A 22099-nucleotide genomic window follows, 5' to 3' on the forward strand; every position below is an offset into this window, starting at 1 on the left:
TCAAGATTTTACTTCTATAGAAAATTTTGTCAAAATTTTATTTCTATAGAAAATTTTGTCAAATTTTATTGCTATAGAAAATTTTGTCAATATTTTATTTCTATAGAAAATTTTGCCAAACTGAATTATTTACGTATTTAATCGGCCTTTTTTGTTTAAAATATACCCCGTATGGACTAACTTACAATTGAGAACACAGTGTTGAGAAGTTTTACGATACCTTGTCATCGGCAAGTGTTACTGCAACCCAAGTAATTCGATTGTGGATGACAGTCTTTAGTAAAAGTTTCTATGCAATCCATGGTGGAGGGTACATAAGATTCGGCTAGGCCGAACTTACGGCCGTACATACTTGTTTTATTTATTATGTACCTTACACCTTTTTGGAGGTGTTTTCATTGCATATCCGTTTGTATATTTGGTATTAAACGATGTTTTCATCAAAACCGACAACCGGTTTTCATCCACCGATATTGATCACTCAAACCCCCGGATAAATCGTTTTTTATCCGTTCCGTTTGACAATCTGTATACACAAAAAAAAATTTTTCTGATTCAATCACGAAATTAATTGATCCAATTAATTTTTTAATTGAAATGTCTTCAATCACGAAAATGATAGTATCAATCACAGTTTTAATTGGGCATAGAAAAAATTCTTGATTAAAATATTAATTGATGTCATTAGCAATTTTCAATTAATTTTTTAATTGATTCAATTAAAAATTTAATTGATTCAATTAAAAATTTAATTGATTTTGAATGCAAACCCTAATTAATTTTTTATTTAAAAAGATAACTATTTTCAATTACTTTCTGAATTGGCTTAGAGTTTTTATTTGGATCACTTTTTTTAACTGACTTAGTCTTCCGAATTTGATTAAAAAGTTAATTGTATCAATTAATTTTTTAATTAAAAATTTTAAAATTTTCAATCATTGACTAATTAACTTTATGTTCTATCTTGTTTAAAAAGTTAATTGTATCAATTAATTTATTAATTGAAAAAATATTCAACTTCAATTAACTTTTTAATTGGAAATATTTTGGTGATATTTTTTTCTGTGTATGTAATACTGGTACATTATGGAATTTATTTAGATGTTGGAGATTCGATATAATCAGTTTATCACCCTTGAAGGTAATGATGTAATTTAGCACAGAAAACCCGTATTTTACTACACTATGTCATTGACTTTTCTATTGCTGTGGATTTGATTTAAAGAGTAGGACCAATTTTAGAAAAAAATTCGAAGGGCCATTTCATGTAGCTCTGTTAGGCTTTACCTCTCAATTAACAGAAAGTAAAATGGAAATTACAAAATAAAATCAAATTAAATATCTTCTCACCGGTTAATAATAACTTAAAAATGTACAGCAATAAGGTTCCTCCTAACTGGCATATGGAATATATACGGAAGATGACAGATATGTCCATAGTACGTAACGGAGTTTCATGCGGGTAAATTACATTTTGAGAATTTACGAAGCAAAAAGTGTTTGCTTTTAGCACCAAAATGTTGATGCAAACTTTTTTTATTTCTAAACATACATTTAAATAGGGAATTGAATTTCCTGATTTATCGCATACAACAGAGAATGTCACTAACAACCCCTTTGTTTTATAAAAACCAATTGCAATTGTAAAGTGAGCTTCGCAGGAAAATACGAAATACAACTCACGTGCCATTTGCACTCTATTATGAGGAGAACGTGAGACTTTATAAAAATTGTCAATTACATATGTGAATAATTATTCCATTTATAGAATAGTGCAATAGACGTAGACCATAAAGATTATTTACTAATTGACACTCTAGCCTAACTTACATATTCTCCTTACATATATAAATATAAAAAAAAGTATGTATAAAAAAATAAAATAAAATCACAGAATATATTGTCCTAAGACTGTTGGCGTCAATTTGCATGGAAAGGAATGCCCTTTGTCATACATCATCTCACCCACCTTGCGAAATATTCCTCTACTGCTTTGAGAGACCATTTACATTTTTTTTTTACAAAATTCATTTGAAATCCCAAAGAAATCAAGCATTAAACTGTATTGTATTTTCTCCAATATTTTAATTTCAAACCTATGGATTGATTATAGCGGTGACGTTGAGACTGATTGCTATTAATAGCCCCCGCAAAACACATCTGCTATAGGGTAGCATTGATGATAAACAGCAAAGCACGAACAATAAGGGGAACCATTCAAATGTTCAATGCAATAATCACTCGTGCCAGTGTGTTTTTTTTTTTCAAGAGCCATATACATAAATGTTCCACAAACATATGGAAGCGAAACAAAGAATAATGCCATAAAAACGAGGTGTATTTTAAAAGTATGTATTGGATGACCCTGTCAAAAGCGATCTAACCAAGACCGTAATCCACCGTGGTGCAATGGTAAGCATGCCCGCCTTGCATACACCAGGTCGTGGGTTCGATTCCTGCTTCGACCGAACACCAAAAAGTTTTTCAGCGGTGGATTATCCCACCTCAGTAATGCGTGTGACATTTCTGAGGGTTTCAAAGCTTCTCTAAGTAGTTTCACTGCAATGTGGAACGCCTTTCGGACTCGGCTATAAAAAGGAGGTCCCTTGTCATTGTGCTTAACATGGAATCGGACAGCACTCAGTGGTATCACAATGGACTGAATAGTCTAAGTGAGCCTTATACAAAGGGCTGTCACCTAACTTAACCTAACCTAACCTAAGACCATATGGCTGCTATTGTCACCATGCTGACCTTCAATAGTAGTTTCCAAAATAATGAAATTTGGTTCATATTTGTTTTTTTTTTACAGGTATATCAAGTTTGAAGGTATGTGTATAAACTGTGCATTACCCTCTTAGGGAATATTATTGTCCTCTTACCTTAATTTTTGAAAGAGGTGATTGGCTAAACCCATGTCTAGCAAGCAAACCTATGTGTAATTTCCAAGTAAGGCATCTATCGCTTTGGAGAAAGGTATAGTTTTACAAAGGATCCTCTGTGAACCAAACGATGGTCTATGAAGATTACTGTTAATAGGTTACGACTCCTTTGCGGATGGGACTAAATCTTTTCCATAACCATTTTACGCCTTGATGAACTGTATGTTCGACAACCATATTTGTAGTCAGAGCGTAGCATGGTGCGAAATTGGTTTGTCAGAAAGTTGGCGGCATAAATATGATTTTGAAGCGATTGACACCTAGCAAATGGGGGAAGGATAGGAGGACGATACGAACGCCATAGAGTCTATTGGTCGCCTCTATCGATTTTGCAGCAACCATTAGGCCTACCAAAATTAGCTTTACCCAAAGAAATTGGAATCCATTTTATTAAGTTCATTGGGTAGACCTCTAAAATCATGCCAATTTTAGGATGGTGACCACATGCATTATTTTCGACATACGAAGGATGCCCCTATCGATTACGCAGCAACCATTAAGCCTACCAAAATTAGCTTTACCCAAAGGAATTGGAATCCACTTGATAAAGTTTATTGGGTAGACCTCTAAAATCATGTCATTTTTAGTATTGTAACCACAGGCATTATTTTCGATATACGGAGGATCCGTGAGCCACTCGAGTCTCTACCAAAATTTGAAGAACATTTTACCAAAGAAACTACCAAATAAAAAATCTAATTTCGCAGTGTTTGATAACAATTTGGGCTTATTATAAAAAATGTTTCTGCGAATGAAATGGTTCGTCAAAAATTGTATTTCTATAGATTTTTTGTCAAAATTTTATTTCTTTCGAAAATTTTGTCAAAATTTTATTTCTGTAGAAAATTTTATCAAAATTTTATTTCCATAGAAAATTTTGTCAACATTTTATTTCAATAGAAACTTTTGTCACAATTTTATCTCTTTCGAAAATTTTGTTAATATTTTATTTCTTACGAAAATTTTGTCAAAATTTTATTTCTATAGAAAATTTTGTCAAAATTTTATTTCTATAGAAAATTTTGTCAAAATTTTATTTCTTTCTAAAATTGTGTCAAAATTTTACAGAAAATTATGTCAAAATTTTATTTCTATAGAATATTTTTTTCAAAATTTTAATTCTTTAGAAAATTTTTTTCTATAGAAAAATTGGAAGTACCTCTCGGAGGAATATTTTGCAAAATCTGCCAAAACATTAAAAATTATTATAATCTACCAAACAGTAAAAAATCTACCAACTATGGCAACCGTGTCTGTGATCAATTATTCACCTGAACGGAAACAATGGTGATGAGGGAATACAGCCCAGAAAATCTTTTACAATGAGTGCTTATATATTGTTATTTGCCTTATATACCAAAACACTTTTTAGGGGGCTACGCCCTCCCCCAGAGGCCTTACTACGCTTATGAAGCCAATATCTTCAAAGACAACGTGCTCGTACGGTAGGCTGGAGGAGAGAGCGTGACTCCTCTATACAAAATTGAATGAATACAAGTCCAAGCCACGAGATCTCCAGGCATATACAATTCCCATATCTATGGGCTGAAGTAAATTTTTTATAATGACAATGGTACATTCAAGGTATAGGAGACATCTCCGTGATTGTAACTGCCTTAGGTTATATTTTCACCATGGTAATTTCCAGTTATAGATCGGCATCTTAGTAGATTTATTAATGTTTGTAACTAGAAACTCATTTCAGGCGATATTTCTAAAAGAATTGCTTTACATCTCGACCCTGTGTTGTCATAGGTTGATAACACACCTCGTAGACAATTAGAAGAGGTGGATTTGCATATGGAGGATGAGATGATCGAGAGATTTGTATACAACAATAACACAAACCAGCCAATAATAAAAACACCAACATCAAAATTTTTATTGTAGAGCAACATAGAGCGGAAATGTGGGCGTTCTAACTCGTTCTGCGGGCCAAAAACAAGTATGCTGCAAGCAAGTCTTTCATAAACCGTAAATACTGGCAGCGCGTACTACTTACTACAGCAACAACAAGACGTACAAAATGTAAATACTTTACATACACACACACACATGTATACACCATTCACTTCTTTTGCAATACACACAGGGCGATTGAGAAGCATATAAATGAACTTTGAATTGAATTTAAGTAAAATACAGAAGCTACGATATTTAATTAATCACAATTTTTTAATACTTCGTTTTATTAATAACTTTTTCCACTATAATTTTCTTTTTTCATGATCACATATATTTATAATCTAGTGCTGTTTGTTCTCCACCAAAAATGACCGATGAACAACAGCGACGATGAAATCATCCAACATCATCACCAACACCATGACTTTTTTTCTCCTTCTTTGCTATTTGCTTCATTTGGTAGATATTTTTGTCAATATTTCCACTTAATATTTTCATGTTTTCTTACGTAATTTTTATGAATCATTTTAAATTGACACTTACACTTTCGGGTTTTTAAAGTTTTTAATAAAAATTCAATGAAAATTTATTTGTATTTATTGAATTTTATGCCATCAGGGCGAGGTGTAGACTAGTCTTGTGTCGTTCCGGAACGAACTAGTTCCAATGAACGGTTCACTAAAAGGAACGACAGTCACTAGTTCCATCTCTTTCGTTCTCATCGTTCCTTTTGTCATTTAGTTTTATTTTCAATTTACGCTCCATCGTTCCTCGGATCGCAGTTTGATTTTTTTACTTCTGTTTGAGCCATTTGCCAATTCATACATTTTGGCGCGTATGTATTTAAACCATTGATTGATATGCTGCTATTTAATAGAATCTTTAATTCCATCTCGGGCTCTTCACAAACGACAAAAAAATCGTAATTTCTTGCAATGAATAATTTTGCATAGAGTATAGTATTATTCAATTCAAAAATCCATCCAAAGAGCTTGGCTTCCTGAATTTAGTTACTAACTTAAGTTTTTTTATATTACTATAAACTATTTGAAGTAATTTCACTCAATTTTTCCATATTTTTGTATCTTTCAATTGACCACGAACTTCGTTACACAAAATAAACAAACAATGTAATGTCTGTATTTAGTAGATGACAGTGATGACAAATATACAAGTCCGGAACGAAAAGGAACGATGGAACGATTTGAAGGAACTAGTTCCTTTGTACTAAAGGAACGATGAGTCCGAATCACTACGGTGAACGATTTTGCCCAAGACTAGTGTAGACCGATTTTCTCTTTGTTTCTGTTCTCCTCCCCGATCCCGTTTATTTTAATCACCCGCTCAAACACACACGGTACAATGGAAACGTCAACGTTCTCGTAAAGATCGAAATGGTCTGGCAAAGAAATGAAATATTGGAATATATATAAAATGTCATTAAAGAGATTGACATTTCCAATAACCAGCAGAATACCATATGATCCCCTAATATTTTTGAAGGGCACCTTAGACCGACAAACAAATCCGAACAACATTTTTGTGTTATTGCATGATATAATACGTCAGGTAGGTCAATAATAGAATTCACAATAAAAACATGATGGTGATTTGTTTTAAATACAAGACTACATCATATAAATCACTTTCGTCTAGATTATGGTTTCTCTAACTTCCTTTCGTTCGTTCACATGGCGTACGTTACTGTAAAATGCTAGCATTACCAGATCTCAATTCCCTGCCAACATTTTTTGTATTTGGGGGGCGCTTCTGAGAATCCCCACTACGTCGAAAACAGTTGTATACGATATCCAAAACTCCTCGGAAAAGCGCCGTCACTATTGAGAAGTTGTACCACGCCAAGTTACTACAAAAAAGTATCGCATGAGTGCAATTATTAGGTGCCCTTCTAGATACATTTAGAAGGACGCCAATAAGAGCCCTTTCAAACAAACAGAGAAAGTGAATTTTAAGATAGTTGTAAAAGAATCATTGTGGTCAAGTAAAACGCGATTGTTTAGATATTTATTAATTTTATTAAATATTAATAAATTCTCATAAATATAACAGCCAGTGCTTTTATTCCCAATGGAGGCAGCGTGTCTGGAAAAATATTTGAAAAACTATCACTTTATTCCATTTGGAAAGTCAAAAATTGTTCACCAATATACCTTTTACAATTTTAAGCGAAATAACAATAGGGCTGTTTTCTTTTTGCACTGGATACCCTAAGCAGTCACGGACTAAAGGAAAACAGTGTACTCGTTTATCCAGGACATCTCCAAAAAATATGCAACACTGTCATCAGCTGTTTAAAAACAATCACAGAAAAAATGTGAAATCTTAAATTTGTAATGTATGAAATGCTCAAATAGTTATAAATATGTACTGCTGCGATTATTCATGACACTGTATCACTTTGAATTTCATGATATTCGATAAATTAGTCACAATAAACTGCTATTGCGAATCTTAAAAGCGTCACTTTATCAAAATGCAATCTGGTAACACCGACTCGACTTGACGATGTTCTGGATAGCCCATACAAATGCTGCATCCAGTGTTAAAAGGAAACAGCCCTAATCTTTTCAGCACTTCATTATCGTTTTTTTTTAATAAATTATAAGAAGCTTGCTTGGTGTTTCACAAAATATAAAATGGCTCTTGTAACAATAGTGATGGCAAAATACTTTCATGCGAATAGTGATGGCAAAATACTATCACAGTTGGCGATTGTTTCAGTGTCACTTACGAGTCTGTGGTTCCGATGAGGATGAAATGGAAATTTGAAATGCTGGCAGGGTTATTTCAATTTCCTGAAATAGGCCGTAAAGGCCGACACACAATGAACATGCCGCCTAATTCTTCACTTTATTCTTCGCTTTGAAAAAAGTTGAAGAACACGTAATTATATGAGACGGCACACAATAAATGTAGGCTTAGCGCCGAGGCATAAAAAAAGTCTAACATATTTTAATTTTTTGGGGTTTGGTAGGCGGTTTTGACGTTAAAAACATTTGTTCCTTCCAGGTTTGTAATTGAAAATATAAATTTGTTTATGTTTATGAAGCGAGGGTTGCGCTTTTCTATGTGTTGGAAGAAATAAAGACGCTTTAAAGCAAAGACAAAAAGCTCAAGCACACGCCTGCTTTTTTAATTGTGTTTCGGCCTATACATTTTAAAAATTATTTTCCATAAAATTCAATGTGACATCGCCGTTCATTTGGCAAACTTTTCCCGCTTCTGATATTTGTTTAGCTCAAAAAAAAAAAAAAAAAAATAACAAATTAGCACGCGTAGAGAGATAAGGATTTGTATCTCCATATTTCTACAGTAATTACAGTTCAGTTCTCCTTTTAATGAGTGTTTCATTCGCAATGTATGTGTTTTTTCGTGTTAAGGCCGGTACTCTGTTCGGTTTTCGCGTTGAAACTCCATACAAAACCAAGAAATGCGAAAAATTTGCGAAATTTTTTCCATTTGTGATACTTTGTTTTTTCGTGTTGAAAAACTGACGTTTATAGCACGGCGCCATTTGCAATGTGAATTAAGAAATAATTTATTTATTAAAAACTATTTGTGCGGGTTTATAAATCAAACACGGACCATATTTTTGTTCCGAAACTATACAAAGGATCAAAGGAATAGCAGATCAATTGCCCAAGGAAAAATAAAATGTTATTTTGTAAAAACAAGCAACAACCACCAACTTAATCCAATATCGCTGCCTGTAAAATAGCGCTCCAAGCTACCTAAAAAAACACCGCTTTCTATGTGCGAAATAATGGTTTCCATAAAAAATTTTCGCAAGAATGAACATAGCATCGGCCTTTAGACTTTCTCTCAAACAGTCTCTATGCCGGTTCTAAAGAAAAAAAAGATATAAATCACATTTATCTCATATTTGCACTAAAAGCTTTAATCAATTTATCGATTATTAAGTTTTTCCTTAAGGCCGGTACTATGTTCATTCTTGCGAAAAATTTTTATGGAAACCATTATTTCGCACATAGAAAGCGGCGTTTTTTTAGGTAGCTTGGAGCGCTATTTTACAGGGAGCGATATTGGATTAAGTTGGTGGTTGTTGCTTGTTTTTACAAAATAACATTTTATTTTTCCTTGGGCAATTGATCTGCTATTCCTTTGATCCTTTGTATAGTTTCGGAACAAAAATATGGTCCGTGTTTGATTTATAAACCCGCGCAAACAGTTTTTAATAAATAAAGTATTTCTTAATTCACATTGCAAATGGCGTCGTGCTATAAACGTCAGTTTTTCAACAGGAAAAAAACAAAGTATCACAAATGGAAAAAATTTCGCAAATTTTTCGCATTTTTTGGTTTTGTATGGAGTTTCAACGCGAAAACCGAACAGAGTACCGGCCTTTTTTTATAAATGCCTTTTTCCACAATAGGAAGAGTGGTTTCGACATTTACAGCCTGTTTCTGTATGTCGAACGAGCTCTATCGATCGACAGAAATGCACAGAAACAGCTGATTTTTTGTTATGCTGTTAGTCTCCTGGTGCAATGGGTAGCATGCCGCCTTGCATACACAAGGTCGTGGGTTCGATTCCTGCTTCGACCGAACACCAAAAAGTTTTTCAGCGGTGGATTATCCCACCTCAGTAATGCTTGTGACATTTCTGAGGGTTTCAAAGCTTCTCTAATTGGTTTCACTGCAATGTGGAACGCCGTTCGTACACGGCTATAAAAAGGAGGTCCCTTATCATTGAGCTTAATATGGAATCGGGCAGCACTCAGTGATAAGAGAGAAGTTCACCAATGTGGTATCACAATGGACTGAATAGTCTAAGTGAGCCTGATACATCGGGCTGCCACCTAACCTAGCCTAGTCTCCGTTTCAGTCGATCGATAGAGCTCGTTCGACATACAGAAACCTGCTTTTAAGTTCGACAAAATGCGAACGAATCGAGTTTTGCTCTTTATAGACTATCAGTTATTCCGGACGGAATGTCAGTGTTTGTAAAGAAACTTACAGTGTGTCGGATCGATACGACTTGTCGGCGATGACTAAATTATCGGTAAATGCGTTATCGATCCCATAAACTTGCAGCAGTATCGATTATGTCTTCGGACTTAACTTATAATTTGCACAATATATGGGATATGTTGGACACGAGCAATGTCGTCCGGAATTACTGATAGTAATGCGCTTTACAGACTATCAGTTATACCGGACGACAGTGCTCGTGTCGAACATATCCCATATATTGTGCACATTATAAGTTAAGTCCGAAGGCATAATCGATACTGCTGCATGTTTCTGGGATAGATAACACATTTACCGATTATTTAGTCATCGCCGACAAGTCGTATCGATCCGACACACTATAAGATTCTTTAAAAACACGGAATAACTGATAATCTGTAATGCGCATAAAGCGCATTACAGAAACCTAGTTTGTGAGATTACGTTACGTCTTCGTTCGCATTGACTTTCGTTTCGATTTTCGTTTAGATACCCCTTAGACAAAACAAAATCAGCTGTTTTTCGTTTTGTATGCGAACGAAGACTAGAATTCAAATAGCAGAAATAGGCTGTAAACATGTATTAAATTCTTATAAATATAACATTTAAATGACTTTCACAAAACATTTAACATAATTGTTTGCATTAATAAAAGGATGATGTTGAGTTACAAGCATAAGTGTAGTAAGGCATCTGGGGGAGGGCTTAGCCCCCTCCAGAAAAAAATAGGAAATTTTCCTATATCTCTTTTGTCTACCTGTAATCGATACCTGTCATCGGTGTAATCGATATGTTTGCGCATGGGTTGTTTTTTAGTTGGAATCGCGTTGTTATGGTACACGGAGAGATTGTTAAAAAAGTAATATAGTAAAATAATATAATAAATAACAAATAAAATATATAATTATTTGAACATACGTTGCATATATGTGAATTTAGAGTAAATGGGAATTTCTAGATTCCATGGCAACCGTCAAACTAAAACATCTCAAATCGGTGTGAACGGTGAAATGTTTTGGAAAAACGAATGAGGAAAATGAGTCAGTAGGAACATAGCATTACTGTCAAATGCTAATATTACCAGATCTCAATTATTTCAATTACTTGAAAAAGGCCCATGCATTTTTAGAATTATTTTCCATAAAATTCAATCTGGCATCGCCGTTTATTTTGCAAATTTTTCTCCCTAGGCCTGTTTTCTTTTAGCACTGGATACCCTAAGCCGTGAAGGACTAAAAGAAAACAGAGTACTCGTTTATCCAGGACATCTCGAAAAATGTGCAACGCTGTCATCAGCTGTTTAGAAACAATCACAGAAAATAAGTGAAATCTTGCATTTTTAATGTATGAAATGCTCAAATAGTAATTAATATTTACTGCTGCGATTATTTATGACACATCACCACTTTGAATTTCATGTTTTTCGATAAATTTGTCACAATTAATTGCTATTGTGAATCGAAGCAGCGTTGCTTTATCAAAATACAATCTGGCAACACCGGCGCGACTTGAACTGATGAGATGTTCTGGATAGAGCACTAGTGCAACGATGTTCTCCATAGCCCATACAAATGTTGCATCCAGTGCTAAAAGAAAACAGCCCTACTGTTGATATTTGGTTTAGCTCAATATTTTTTTTTAAGAAATTAGCCCTCGCAGAGAGATATGTATTTATATTTCCATATATCTGCAATATTTAGGTTTCGGTTTTCCTTTTAATGAGTGTTTCATTCCAAATGTATGCGTTTGTTCGTTTTAGAATTTCCTTTAAACGGTATATATGGCGGTTATAACGAGAAATAGATCTATATAAACCACTTTTATCATATATTTGCACCAAAAAGCGTTAATCAATTTATCAATTATTAAGTTTTTCTCTATTTATGAATGCTTTTTTCCACAAAACGAAAGGTTTGTGCAAAGTGAGTGGATTTGACATTTCTGTTACGTTTTCGTTCGCATTGATTTTCGTCTCACTTGTCGTTTAGATAGAGCTTAGAGAAACCGAAATCAGCTAATTTTCGTTTTGTATGCGAACGAACAGCAGAATTTGGATATCAGAAATAGACTGTTAAAGATTCAGTTGACAACACCAATTTTACAATACGTAAACCGTTTTTATTTAGCTGTGGCTGTATTGTTCTCATAAACCGGTACTTGAATAACCGAGTACTTGTTGAATGTTGGATGAGAAATCGTTCATTCTATAAATCAGCTGGCACGTTACGTTACGTTGTCTATACTGATTGGAATAGACGTTTTCTTTGGTGTTGTTTGGTTCTTCATTTATTCTCTTATTCGTTGTCAAACGCACATTTTAACTTACGCGGATGGTTTAGAGCCGTTGTTTCCAAGATTTTTTTAGTGAATAAACTACGTGAACTAACCATATTTAGTGAGATTACCACCAATATTAAGTGTAAATACTGAAAATATCCTATGAAATTAACAAAATATAACAACGAAACTGGTGCGTTAAGAAAGAAAATACGATATATTTGTCTTCGTTTCCTTTCCATATAGTCTTATGCACACACACATACACCCAAACAAACATCTACATCATCCATCTAAATATATATAGCACACACGAACGACGATAAATAATATAAATTTTCTTCCTATCGGTGTTCCAAGAAAGAAAAAAAAACAGTGAAATATTTATTGAAAATACTGAAAACACAAAAAAGCATATAGTTTTAACTCCAAAGAAAAGTTAGTGAAGTATAAAAGTTTCTGGATAAACTAATCATCCGGAAGTGTAATGATCCCTGAATCTTGCTACTGACGAAAAAAGTGCTACAATTCGGAAGAAGAAGAAGAAGAACGGAAAGAAAAATACTGCCTTGAAAAAAGATCTGTAAAACAAAAAAAGTGTAATATAAATAACAAAAATTGAGATCAACTAAAAGATTATTTTTGTAGTGCCCAGTGTAATATGCGTGCTAGGAAATAAACCAATTAATTAATAATCATTTGGAATATTGAAAAGTAGTGACCAGAGTGTTTTGATGGATATATGGTAGCATAAGGCAACTCAAGAGTGCTAAAAAAGAAATAAGGTGTGCTTTCTTTTTTATTTCTTATCGGCTTTTTTTGGTGTGTAGTGCAGTACAGAGTGAGCGAGTGAGTACTCATCAGTTCCCCAAGGAATAGCAGGCAGTCACTCATATTTGTTGTTGGTACATTGGATACGCTTACCCAACAACTACAACTACAACGACCAAGACGACGACGACGATATAAGGTAAGTGCTGAATGTGTTTTTCGCTTTTGATTTTCGAATCTCCAAAATGTGTCTCAGTTCTTTTTTTGTAGTTTCATTTCTTATTTGTTTTTTTTTGGTACTGTTTTCTTGCTCTGGATTGAGCGAAAGTTGTCTTCCCGCTTGAAAGTTGTCTTCCCGCTTGTGATGCTTGTGCTGGAAGAGTGTATTCCTGTTGCATGCCACCACAGCAGCTACCCTATAGTTTGGTGTTGCTGTTATTCCTGTTGTTGTTTTTATAACCATCGCCATTAACAACAAACTTTCAACCAAATGTTGCTGCAACTTCTCGATGATACATTGGCAAATGGTCATACATACCTCTTTAATGCAATGCTGTCTTGTGTTCTCGAAAAAAATCGACATACTTCCAAAATGCTCCACTAAACAAAAAAAGTCATAAAGATGACAGATGATATGTTTTGATCGATACAGTATGTCACATTGTAATTTCATCTTTTCATGGGAAGCACTATTGGCGCCGAATAGTGCTTCTTGGCTGATGACTAAAAGCCGGTCACCTTACGGTGGAAGAATCCAATGTAATCCAATACATAAAACGTAAACATGAATGAACCAATAACAAAATAATGTAAACGCTTTTGGATAAGCATAAACGATCATAGAAACAAAGGAAGATGTCAATGGGTCTGCACTTCCTCTTTTTTTCTTCAAGAACCAGAGATTGGTACCATACATATTCCATGAAGAGATACAGATTCTCTTGCGTAAGAAAAGTACAAATGAACTTTTTTCTCTGGTCAACTTTACCTGAAATATTTTTAGTAGTTAAGTTGCTAATTGGCATAAGAGTATCTTGGCAAAATGACAGACATATTCGTTGGACGTTTTAAAAGTTCGTTCGCTAACATTGCACAATAAAATGCTTTCAGAAACGAATTATTAACAATTGACTGCAAAAGTTGGTATAGCTGCTGTCTGGCAAAAAATTAATTTAAAATCTAAATATGAAGAGCTGGTGAACATTGGAATCTCGGTGTCAATCATCGCTATTCGACTGAATTTTGTATCAAGAGAGTTTATTTATTTGCTTTTGAAATAAAAATGGCCATAGTACTGACCTGTGGTATTTACCCTTCTCTTGTAAGCCGATGTTGATTGAACCTTTTGAATCCCAGAAATCGATAGACATGTCCAGTCCGACCGCGGAAATAGTCTTCGTCTTTTCTAAGCAGGCCCGCTGGATGCACTTCACTATTTAAACCTTAGGTTACGTTAGGTATATAGTGGCAGCTCGATATTTCAGGCTCACTTAGACTATTCCCACAGTGGTGAACTTCTCTCTTATCACTGAGTGCTGCACGATTCTATGTTATACTCAATAACTCCTTTTTACAGCCAAGTCCGAACGGCGTTCCACATTGCAGTGCACTTAAAATTGTTTTGTGTTGGGTTGGAAATATGTTTTAACCCACGACCATGTGTTTGCAAGGCGGGCATAGTAGCCTTTGCACCACGGTGGCTCCCATTTTAGACCGTTAATAATACCGACATAACAGATTATACACACACAAAAAATTTTTTTTGGTTCAATCACGAAATTTATTGATCCAATTAATTTTATAATTGAAATGTCTACAATCACAGAAATGATAGTATCAATTAAAAAATTAATTGAAGTTCAATTAAAAAATTAATTGATACTATTAATTTTTGTGCTTGATTTTTGTTTCAATTCAATATTTTTTAAACTCAATTAAAATTTTAATTTGAAAAATGTTCGTGAATTTTTTTCTGTGCATGTCTCGATCGTTTCGACGTATCGATCTCAAGAAACAGGGCAGGATTCCGAAATGGTATCGCGTTTGCGCATCTGGTTTAATTTTAATTTAATTTGTAATTTTATTTCCGCGTGAAAGTAACATAGTCGATGAGACCCTAAGACAGTTGCATTTACAATAAAATAGCATTACTACCAGAAATACTTAAATATAAAAATATATAAACAGCAATTAAAAAAAGCCCTCAAACAATTAACTTATCGAAACACAAGTATAGATCTAATTTTTTAAAGTGAGCTCGAATAACTTTCTTCACCCTAAATTTCGTGCAGGATATAACCCACTCGATGTTAGCTTAGGTTAGGTGGCAGCCCGATGTATCAGGCTATCTTATGGCGATTTCGATTGGGAAAAAAGGTGCAACATTCTCGAAATTGATTGCAACATATCAAGTACACTGCCATAGATTTTGGATCCTTTATACCTCACAATATTATAAATTAACAATAACTTTAGAATTACACTATCATTTGGGCGAAATGTCAATTAGGGAAAAAGTAGTGTAACACCAAGGCAACATATTTTTTGCGAATCGACTATTCAATCCATTGTGATACCACATTGGTGAACTTCTCTCTTATCACTGAGTGCTGCCCGATTCTATGTTAAGCTCAATGAGGGACCTCCTTTTTATAGCCAAGTCCGAACGGCGTTCCACATTGCAGTGAAACCACTTAGAGAAGCTTTGAAACCCTTAGAAATGCCACCAGCATTACTGGGGTAGGATAATCCACCGCTGAAAAATTTGTTGGTGTTCTGTCGAAGCAGGAATCGAATCCACGACCTTGTGTATGCAAGGCGGGCATGGTAACCATTGCAACACGGTGGTTCCCACCCACTCGATGTTTCAAATTGCCTACTGTGTCACCTACATTGGGCATCTTCAATCGGTGGTCTATCAATACGAGATGGTGTTTTGGTGTCCTTTCTTTATTTATAGCCGATGTGGAACTCCATTGAACTAAAGGCTGTGAAAACAAAAATGTAAATAGAAACTGTGTACGAGGATACATTGCTCTTACGGTATTATTCCATTCCTTTTTATTAGGCAAATGACAATTGAAATCTAGTTAAAGTGGGTTTTGGAATTGTAATGTGAATGATGTACCATATAAGATTAAGCATTTATCGGACCACCCTCCTATAGTCAATGGACTAGTATTAGTCCGAAAATTAACTTTGTCTTTTTTAGAAATCAAATTCGACTAATATACTTTTGAAAACCAATAGCGATTTGACTCCATTTAATAGTGACCAATAACTGAGAAGTCCAAAATCCCGATATCAACAGTCGACTTTTAAATGATCGTAAAATTCGACATTTCCTATTTTGAAAAAAAAAACTGACATTCAACATTTTCCTTTGTTGTGCACTACAACTCGGACAATTAAACATTTTTATAATTTGGAAATGAAATCGTACTTTCTTTGCTCCAGAATTTAAATGAAACTCGAGATTTTCATTTAATTTTATCGATCCAATCTCCTATGTTCCGATATTCAGAATCGCAATTCGCTTGGCAATACTTTCTTAAATCTTTACGTTGACTATCTAGAGAAGCTTAAAACGATCATTGGAATATATTGTGCCAAATTATTATTACAACTCGACGTTGAAGTTGAAATGACCCCATCTGGCGAAGAAAAAGAGTTTTCTTATAACGTGTTAATAAGGATAGGAAATGCTGTCCCATCCATCCATCCTGATTTGTCTTCTTATGTATCCCATAGAATTTGTCTTAAAGGAGATTATGTTGTAAAATAAAATAAAAATAAAAACCATATTAAACAAAATGGAAACTTATGGAACCACTAATAACTTTTTGAAAAAAGTAGAAAAATATGGCCCCAAATACTCAGCCTATTATTTAAAACCGCTGAGGTGTTATTTCGAATTTATGTGGGTATATCACCGATTTAGCGGATTTCACGAAAGAAGTGATGATGACACCAGAATCATTTCTTCTTTCTTTCAAAACTCGAATATCGCCTTTTTAGAAAAAAGTCTGATTATCAAAGTCAACGTTTTGTAATCTTCAAAATTGGGCACAGACTTATATTTTTAAAAATTGAATCAAAGTCGCGAAATCAAAAATTCGTATTTTCCTATTATTTTAAATAGGTATGTTGACTTTTCAAATGTATGAATAAGCCGAAAACCTGACTAATTTTCTAATTACAATCCCTATACCAAACATTGGATCGAATTAGAAAGAGACAGTTCTCATCAATAAGAGAGAAGTTCGCCACTTTGGTATCGCAATGGATTGAATAGTCTAAGTGAGTCTGAAATAACGAGCTGCCATAGATGGTAGAGTTCTACCAAAAATGGTAGATTTTTTACTGTTCCGTAGATTGGTAGAATTCTTCATGTTTTGCTAGATTTTGCAAAGAAGAGAAATAAACTTTTAACAAAATTTTCTTTAGAAATAAAATTTTGACAAAATTTTCTATAGAAATAACATTTTGACAAAATTTTCGATAGAAAACAATTTTGGCAAAATGTTCTATAGTAATAAAATTTTGGCAAAATTTTCTATAGAAATAAAATTTTGGCAGAATTTTCTATAAAAATAAAATTTTGACAAAATTTTCTATAGCAATAACATTTTGACAAAATTTTCTATTGAAATAAAACTTTGGCAGAATTTTATATAGAAATAAAACTTTGACGGAATTTTATATAAAAATAAAATTTTGGCAAAATTTTATATAGAAATAAAATTTTGGCAAAAATTTCTATAGAAATAAAATTTTGACAGAATTTTATATAAAAATAAAATTTTGACAAAATTTTCTATAGCAATAAAATTTTGGCAAAATTTTCTATTGAAATAAAACTTTGGCAGAATTTTATATAGATATAAAACTTTGATGGAATTTTATATAAAAATAAAATTATGGCAGAATTTTATAAAGGGTGATACGGTCAAAATTTGGTCAATATAAACTTGACGTATTTCTTTCAATTTTGCATTTAAAGAACCTGAACACCCCTCATTTTGAAGGTGTGTGTGTCTAGAATGTTGCTCCAATTTTGATTTTGGAATTCACTTTTCAGTTGTCAAAATGCCGTCCAAGCAAGAAGAGCAGCGTATCAAAATTTTGCTCGCGCATCGCGAAAATCCGAGCTACTCGCACGCAAAGCTGGCAAAATCGCTAAAAGTTGCCAAATCAACCGTTACAAATGTAATTAAAGTGTTTGGGGAACGTTTGTCGACAGCCAGGAAGTCTGGATCGGGGGGAAATCGAAAACCGGAAGCCGCTGAGACGACAAAGAGAGTTGCCGGTAGTTTCAAGCGAAACCCTAACCTCTCTCTCCGAGATGCCGCAAATAAGCTTGGTGTATCGTCTACAACCGTGCATCGAGCCAAAAAAACGGGCCGGACTATCGACTTACAAGAAGGTAGTGGCTCCAAATCGCGATGATAAACAAAATACGACGGCCAACGCGCGATCCCGGAGGCTGTAAACGACGACGATGACGAAGTTTGACTGCGTGGTAATGGACGACGAAACCTACGTCAAGGCCAACTACAATTAGCTTCCGGGACAGGAGTTTTATACGGCAAAAGGAAGGGGAAAGGTAGCAGATATTTTCAAGCACATAAAACTGTCAAAGTTCGCAAAGAAATATCTGGTTTGGCAAGCCATCTGTACCTGTGGCTTGAAAAGCAGCATTTTCATAGCTTCCGGGACTGTCAACCAAGAAATTTACGTGAAAGAGTGTTTGAATAAACGTCTTCCTGAAGAAACACGGTTGTTCTGTACTGTTTTGGCCGGATTTGGCATCTTTCCATTACGGTAAAAAGGCCATGGAATGGTACGCCGCCAACAACGTCCAGGTGGTTCCCAAGGACAAGAACCCTCCCAACACGCCAGAGCTCCGCCCAATTGAGAAATACTGTGCTATTGTCAAGCGGAACCTAAAGAAGACCAAAAAACTGCTAAGGACGAGCAGCAGTTCAAGGCAAACTGGCTTTCTGCGGCGAAGAAGGTGGACAAGGTGGCTGTACAAAATCTGATGGCAGGTGTCAAGCGTGAGGTCCGGCAATTCGGATTTGGAAAAGCGAAAGCCTAACTGAATATTTTTCCTGAATTTCATACTAATTGAACTTGAAAAAGAAATTTAATTTGATTTTTTAAATAAACGATTTCACCGATTTACACGCGTTCCCTTGACCAAATTTTGACCGTATCACCCTTTATAGAAATAAAATTTTGCAGAATTTTATATAAAAATAAAATTTTGCCGAATTTTCTATTGAAATAAAAATTTGAAAAATTTTCTATTGAAATAAAAATTTGGCAAAATTTTCTATAGAAATAAAATTTTCTATAGAAATAACACTTTGTCAGAATTTTATATAGAAATAAAATTTTGGCAAAATTTTCTATAGAAATAAAATTTTGGCAACATTTTCCATACAAATGAAATTTTGGCAAAATTTTCTTTTGAAACAAAAAAAAACAAAATTTCCTATAGAAATAAAAATTTGGCAAAATCTTCTATAGAAATAAAACTTTGGCAGAATTTTATATAGAAATAAAATTTTGGCAGAATTTTATATAAAAAAAATTTTGATAAAATTTTCTATTGAAATAAAACTTTGGCAGAATTTTATATAGGATAAAATTTTGGCAAAATTTTCTATAGAAATAAAATTTTGGCAAAATTTTCTATAGAAATAAAACTTTGGCAGAATTTTATATAGAAATAAAGTTTTGGCAGAATTTTATATAGAAATAAAATTTTGACAAAATTTTATAAAGAAGTAGAATTTTGGCAAAATTTTCTATAAAAATAATATTTTGGCAAAATTTTCTATAAAAATAAAATTTTGGAAAAAATTTCTAAAAAAGTCAAATTTTGGCAAAATTTTATATACAAATAAAATTTGGACAAAATTTTTATATAGAAATAAAATTTTGACAAAATTTGATATAGAAATAAAATCTTGGCAAAATTTTCTATAGAAATGTAAAAGACCTACAGATATCAATTATGTAAATTCTAGCAAAATGTTACTAAATACACAGCAAATAAAAACAAATCGACCTTACCATAAACAATATAGCTAAGAAATCTGCTTCTCTTTTTCAATTTCAGCAAATGCAGCACAATTCAAACCATGTGTTCCAAGCATTCTATTCTATATAATTTCAACCCAATAGAACTCACGTTTATACCTCAGGCCAATAATCACCTGAAACAATTCTACACAAATAGACATTCATTCATTTCATACCATATCACTACTTGGGTATCTCGTTAGATTGTTAATCCACTCCCAAAAAAAAAAAACTAAAAATGATTAATTAACAAAATCGAATCGTGATTGAAATGAAAACCTGGCCATTCCAAGAAGAAACAACAAAAAAACCATTGCAAATAAATAATAATTGAAAATCAACAAAAAAAACATTTGTTTTTTTGCGATTGCTTCTCCACTTTTTTCTGCCATAATTTATTGCGAAGAGGTTGTTGATTTCTCACCCAATCATTTGGCAGGCATCGTCAATGTACAGAAAACCAAATCCAATCAATAATTGGTAGATAATTGTTTTGTTTTGTTGGTTGTTTTTATTTTCCTCTTCAGCTGTGCAACGATTCTATGAGTTTGCGTTTTTTATTTTTATTTTCATTTTTTTTTTGAATTTTAAATTCAATTTGTAATTACAGTTATTTTGTGATATTTTACAATAAAAGTGGTGGTTGGTCGTCGATGGAATAATGATGAAAAATAAAATTGAATTAAAACTTCAATAGACAAGGAGTTGTGCTTGTAATGTTAGCACCTTTGTGAAAAATCCAATTTTAAAGTGCTTAAATTTAACAGATATTTTACAATTGCTTTAAAATGTATTATTTTTAAACTAGAATTATTCAATTTTGAATTATTCTGTGGTACTGCAACTAATATTTTGCGATGTATGACCAATTTGGCTATTGCATTTCCACAATGCCAACGGGGGGGACCAGTTATTATGTTAAACTAAAACCTTGAATGAATTATTTCCAAAGGCATTCGTTAATGCTTTAGGTCAAATGCCATGTAACAAAAATGACCAAAAATTAAATTGAATTAATGCAGTTAGAGGAAAATGCAATCTTATACTCCAATGTAGAAAACAATTACGTTAATTTGCTATACAAAATAAAAATGTGCTTTTCGAAGTCGACTTTTTGTAATCTTCAAGTTCGACTTATCGACACTTGATATTTTGAAAATTTGGCTAAATAAACTAATCAAATTTTGATATTGTCCAAAATCGAATAATCGAATTTCCATAGCCAGTGAATAGAATAATCTTATTTTAAAGAAAACAGGAAAATCGAATTTGAATTGCTGGCTTAAATGGAATATACACTTTATAATGAGAAAAAAAATCAATATTCAAACTTAAGGAGAGCTTTCGTATTTGTATGCTCTGCGCTGCACTATGGTAGGAAGCGAGTTAGACCCATGGATTGTCTAACAAATTGGAAGATGTATCGCAAACATTTCTTTTGAAGGGCAGCCCGGGATCCATGTGTGTGAAGATAAATTTTAAATTTTAGAATTTAACTCTAACAGAGTCATTTTAAATGTGTGTTAGGATAAATTCGACTTTGAAAATTGCGGCAAAAATTTAGCCGAGACTCAAATCGTCACTTTAAATACTTGATATGAACTTTTTCAAATTCGAATTTGAATATTTACGATTTGGCTTGCTATGCAAAAACTAAGCCGCGTGCGGTATAGAGAGTAGGTTCGTTAGAAAGGGCTTGAGCTCAGCTTTCATAATCACAAATGTCTTTATTAGAAAAGTCTTTGTGAAAAGAGCAAATTTGAAAATAAATGTTCAACATATTTTTACTATGGGGCCAAAACTAAGCCTCGTGAGGTATATAGACTAGGTTCATTGGAAGGGACTTGAGCTTAGCTTTCTTATCAATTAATTTGTATTCCCAACACCATATAATGGTGATACCGCCACCAAAGTTTGTCATTCCGTTTGTAACACATCGAAATATCGATTTCCGACTATATAAAGTATATATATACTCTTGATCAGGGAGAAATTCTAAGACGATATAACAATGTCGGTCTGTCTGTCTGTTGTAATCACGCTGCAGTCTTCAGTAATGAAGCTATCTTGCTGAAATTTTTCACAAACTCGTCTTTTGTCTGCAGGCAGGTCAAGTTCGAA

General features: G+C 33.5%; 2 protein-coding genes across 5 annotated transcripts in view; one reads left to right on the forward strand and one right to left on the reverse strand.

The window, feature by feature from the left end:
- The window catches only part of mys (position-specific antigen beta subunit myospheroid), a 54246-nt gene extending 48720 nt beyond the window's left edge, over window positions 1–5526 (reverse strand). For both annotated transcript variants that reach the window (XM_075300610.1, XM_075300609.1), the window contains exon 1: window positions 5391–5526. The gene's annotated coding sequence lies outside the window, so the exon portion shown is untranslated. The remainder of the gene's footprint in view (window positions 1–5390) is intronic.
- Window positions 5527–12149: 6623 nt separating this feature from the next.
- RhoGAP19D (Rho GTPase activating protein at 19D) overlaps window positions 12150–22099 on the forward strand; it is a 302970-nt gene continuing 293020 nt past the window's right edge. For all 3 annotated transcript variants that reach the window (XM_075300612.1, XM_075300615.1, XM_075300614.1), the window contains exon 1: window positions 12150–13085. The gene's annotated coding sequence lies outside the window, so the exon portion shown is untranslated. The remainder of the gene's footprint in view (window positions 13086–22099) is intronic.

The sequence above is a fragment of the Haematobia irritans genome, chromosome 3 (genome assembly GCF_050003625.1).
Source record: "Haematobia irritans isolate KBUSLIRL chromosome 3, ASM5000362v1, whole genome shotgun sequence".
NCBI classification, from domain to species: domain Eukaryota; kingdom Metazoa; phylum Arthropoda; class Insecta; order Diptera; family Muscidae; genus Haematobia; species Haematobia irritans.